We start from the raw sequence: 5,000 nt of genomic DNA on the forward strand, positions 1-5,000 counted from the left end.
CACTCCTTAGCGGATTCCGACTTCCATGGCCACCGTCCTGCTGTCTTAAGCAACCAACGCCTTTCATGGTATCCCATAAGCGTTAATTTAGGCGCCTTAACTTCACGTTTGGTTCATCCCACAGCGCCAGTTCTGCTTACCAAAAATGGCCCACTTGGCACTTTGATCCGAAATCTCGTGGCTTCATAAATTCAAGCAAGCCAGAGATCTCACCCATTTAAAGTTTGAGAATAGGTTGAAATCGTTTCGATCCCAAGACCTCTAATCATTCGCTTTACCAGATGAGACTCAAAATTATAAATGCCAGCTATCCTGAGGGAAACTTCGGAGGGAACCAGCTACTAGATGGTTCGATTAGTCTTTCGCCCCTATACCCAGTTCAGACGATCGATTTGCACGTCAGAATCGCTACGGACCTCCATCAGGGTTTCCCCTGACTTCATCCTGACCAGGCATAGTTCACCATCTTTCGGGTCCCAACGTGTACGCTCTAGGTACGCCCTTTCTCAATGAGAATAGAACGTCCTGAGAATGCGGGATTACATCGTAACGTAACCCATCTTCTCTCAATTGTCTTAAGACAATCTATACTTTCATTACGCCTTTAGGTTTGGTTTATATAAATATATCCCAATGACTCGCGTACATGTTAGACTCCTTGGTCCGTGTTTCAAGACGGGTCCTGTAAGTACCCAAAGCAGTAGCATCGCTAACCGGTAAATAAGCCAGTTAAAGACATTATACAGCTAACAGCAGATTTTTCCCAGCGACAGCGTTAAATCCGCACTACCAAGAGAAAATCATGCTTGCAGTAAGTCTAACGCAAATAATTGCGGCTCAATACCATATGTATACTGTCAGACAGTTTATCAGGACACCAAAGGTCTTCAGTATAATAAAATACTGAAGGCTCCCAATTGAGCCATAGATAAACATCCAACAGGTTGCGACGTTCTACTAGAGGAGAAGTGCACGCCGACAAATTTAGCAAAAATAATACAAGCAAGTATAATCTAGTAACCACAAGGATTCTATTATCACATCATAGCTTGCATTAATACTAAAAACGCTGACGATGAATCTCCCCATTCGATCTTTTGGGTTTCACAGGTTTACCCCTGAACGGTTTCACGTACTCTTGAACTCTCTCTTCAAAGTTCTTTTCAACTTTCCCTCACGGTACTTGTTCGCTATCGGTCTCGTAACAATATTTAGCCTTAGATGGAGTTTACCACCCACTTAGAGCTGCACTCTCAAGCAACCCGACTCTAAGGAGAGAATCACCCGAAATAATTTCCAGTCACTACGGGCCTGGCACCCTCTATGGGTAAATGGCCCCATTCAAGATGGACTTGGACATGATAATAAATCTCGGGTTAAATGATTCCTCCTAAACACTACATCTCCCAATGGCATAACCATAGGATTTAGTGCTGGGCTAATTCCTGTTCACTCGCCGTTACTAAGGAAATCCTTGTTAGTTTCTTTTCCTCCGCTTATTAATATGCTTAAATTCAGCGGGTAGTCTCACTTAATCTGAGGTCGTCAATTTGAAATAAAGAAACAATGAAAAAAGTAACAACTGTTTTCGGTCCATATAATAATATAATTCGTAAACTCAAAGATCAGTTGTACATACTTATTATAACAATTCACTGATTCAAGTAAAAATAATAATTTCAAACGACATCACCTTGTTTATAATCAAATTGATGATGAACGTTCAATGTATATTTTATCGCTAGTACATTAAATGTAAGCAGTTTTTATATAATAAACGACCCTCAGCCAAGTGTGGTCCGGGAATTGGATCCGTGGACCGCAATGTGCGTTCGAAGTGTCGATGTTCGTGTGTCCTGCAGTTCACAAGTTGACGCGCAATTAGCTGCGTTCTTCATCGATTTACGAGCCAAGTGATCCACCGTTCAGGATAATCATCTTTTTAGAAAATATTTATATTTTCTTTTTATTGCTTGTTAACGTAATTTTGATACATTGACAAAATGTCTTTTACACTAGAAACATATTATCCTATTCTAATGTAAAATTGCCATCTATACATCAGATGTATATGGCAACGAAACTTTGTAAATATAATTCAGTCATGGCGCGTATTCATTTAAAAACCTCATCCATACAATATGCACGAAACATTTAGAGTATAGATTAGTATAGGTTACCATGACTATTTGTAATATGTTATAATCAAACACAAAATTTCTGAAGATACTTCTTTATAAGTATTCTTTCGATTTACTTTTTATATTGCGTGCGTTAACACTTTTGAAAGTAATATTTATATGTATATATATTACAATTACAAAATTTGTATTGTATATTATACGTTAATGATCCTTCCGCAGGTTCACCTACGGAAACCTTGTTACGACTTTTACTTCCTCTAAATAATCAAGTTTGGTCATCTTTCCAACAACATCGGCAATGCCGAAACATTGCCGCGCATCAGTCCGAAGACCTCACTAAATCATTCAATCGGTAGTAGCGACGGGCGGTGTGTACAAAGGGCAGGGACGTAATCAACACGAGCTTATGACTCGTGCTTACTGGGAATTCCTCGTTCATGGGGAATAATTGCAAGCCCCAATCCCTAGCACGAAAGAGGTTCAGCGGGTTACCCGGGCCTTTCGGCCAGGGAAGACACGTTGATTCTTTCAGTGTAGCGCGCGTGCGGCCCAGAACATCTAAGGGCATCACAGACCTGTTATTGCTCAATCTCGTGCGGCTAGAAGCCGCCTGTCCCTCTAAGAAGATATTTATTTACGTTGGTAGTAAAAATCACTTGATCCGAAAATCAAGTAAATCTTTCAAGATACCAAAAACGCCTATTTAGCAGGCTAGAGTCTCGTTCGTTATCGGAATTAACCAGACAAATCGCTCCACCAACTAAGAACGGCCATGCACCACCACCCACCGAATCAAGAAAGAGCTATCAATCTGTCAATCCTTCCGGTGTCCGGGCCTGGTGAGGTTTCCCGTGTTGAGTCAAATTAAGCCGCAGGCTCCACTCCTGGTGGTGCCCTTCCGTCAATTCCTTTAAGTTTCAGCTTTGCAACCATACTTCCCCCGGAACCCAAAAGCTTTGGTTTCCCGGAAGCTGCCCGCCGAGTCATCGGAGGAACATCGGCGGATCGCTAGCTGGCATCGTTTATGGTTAGAACTAGGGCGGTATCTGATCGCCTTCGAACCTCTAACTTTCGTTCTTGATTAATGAAAACATTTTTGGCAAATGCTTTCGCTTCTGTTCGTCTTGCGACGATCCAAGAATTTCACCTCTAACGTCGCAATACGAATGCCCCCATCTGTCCCTATTAATCATTACCTCGGTATTCCGAAAACCAACAAAATAGAACCGAGGTCCTATTCTATTATTCCATGCACACAGTATTCAGGCGAAATAAGCCTGCTTTAAGCACTCTAATTTGTTCAAAGTAAACGTACCGGCCTACCTCGACACTCAATTAAGAGCACCGCGATAGGATTAAATTGGACCGCCAAGTTTGACCTTTGCTAAATCCACCGGTAGGACGTTCCATAACATGTCAGTTAACACCGCGAGCGATGAACCAACAGTATGAAACACAGATTCAACTACGAGCTTTTTAACCGCAACAACTTTAATATACGCTATTGGAGCTGGAATTACCGCGGCTGCTGGCACCAGACTTGCCCTCCAATGGATCCTCATTAAAGGATTTAAAGTGTATTCATTCCGATTACGGGGCCTCAAATGAGTCCCGTATCGTTATTTTTCGTCACTACCTCCCCGTGCCGGGAGTGGGTAATTTGCGCGCCTGCTGCCTTCCTTGGATGTGGTAGCCGTTTCTCAGGCTCCCTCTCCGGAATCGAACCCTGATTCCCCGTTACCCGTTACAACCATGGTAGGCGCAGAACCTACCATCGACAGTTGATAAGGCAGACATTTGAAAGATTCGTCGTCGGTACTAGACCATACGATCAGCAGAAAGTTATTCAGAGTCACCAAAAGTAACGATGGACAAGCCACCGATTGGTTTTGATCTAATAAAAGCGTTCCTTCCATCTCTGGTCGGAACTCTGGTTTGCATGTATTAGCTCTAGAATTACCACAGTTATCCAAGTAAATGTGGGTACGATCTAAGGAACCATAACTGATTTAATGAGCCATTCGCGGTTTCACCTTAATACGGCATGTACTGAGACATGCATGGCTTAATCTTTGAGACAAGCATATGACTACTGGCAGGATCAACCAGGGAGCTTCGTTTATGTTTTATTTATAAAACACTAGAATTACTCCTCTTTCACTTAAACATACTTGTTAGTCTTTAAAAAATACTAACAATTGTTAAAGTGGTGCTGTTTAAAGCATTTGCTTATTACAACACTTGAAAATTTTAAATTAACATTATTTATTCACAAAATTGAATAATAACTTTTATTTTCAACCATCCTCTCATTTTTGTAAATATTACTCTCGCTAGATATTTTTATCAAAGCGACTTGGTTTTTATACACGTAAACGTGATATTTTATTCTTGCTCGGAAACAAGTAAGTCAATACTCAGTTTCATATTTGTATACTTTTTTAAAGTTATACATAATATTATATAAACGCCGTAGCGATTTACCACATAAAGAGTCATTCAGTCATAGACATCGACCCGTGGTAGTGTTACGTTAATAGTATACAACTTGCCGTAGTCAGTATCTATCAGCTCTTACTCGAGCCGCTTCAACTGACTACTCTTTCATACTAGTACGAGCCGGCGTCTAAAAAGATTGTAGTTGCGCACTAACTGTTAGCCGCGTGAGCGAGGGCAGATACAACGGTAGCTCCCTGTATCTAAATTACCTGTTCGTACTTAATTATTTTTTCAATATAAAATTATTTATTTAAATACACATAGTATTATTATTATTATTAATTTTTTTTTTTTTTTTAATTAAGTAAATAAATAATTTTTTTGTTTTAATTATTTGACATTTTTAATTAAAAAGTC

General features: G+C 40.3%; 2 non-coding genes and 1 pseudogene across 2 annotated transcripts; all 3 read right to left on the minus strand.

Annotated features, from left to right (window-relative positions):
• Window positions 1-1,545, minus strand: part of LOC130674104 (large subunit ribosomal RNA) — a 4,733-nt pseudogene extending 3,188 nt beyond the window's left edge.
• Window positions 1,546-1,778: 233 nt separating this feature from the next.
• On the minus strand, window positions 1,779-1,933 carry LOC130674077 (5.8S ribosomal RNA). Its single transcript, XR_008990971.1, has one exon. It is a non-coding gene; the product is annotated as a 5.8S ribosomal RNA (ribosomal RNA).
• A 413-nt stretch (window positions 1,934-2,346) lies between these two features.
• Window positions 2,347-4,256, minus strand: LOC130674093 (small subunit ribosomal RNA). Its single transcript, XR_008990988.1, has one exon. It is a non-coding gene; the product is annotated as a small subunit ribosomal RNA (ribosomal RNA).
• Window positions 4,257-5,000: the final 744 nt, after the last annotated feature.

This window comes from Microplitis mediator, chromosome 8 (genome assembly GCF_029852145.1).
Source record: "Microplitis mediator isolate UGA2020A chromosome 8, iyMicMedi2.1, whole genome shotgun sequence".
Lineage (NCBI taxonomy): Eukaryota > Metazoa > Arthropoda > Insecta > Hymenoptera > Braconidae > Microplitis > Microplitis mediator.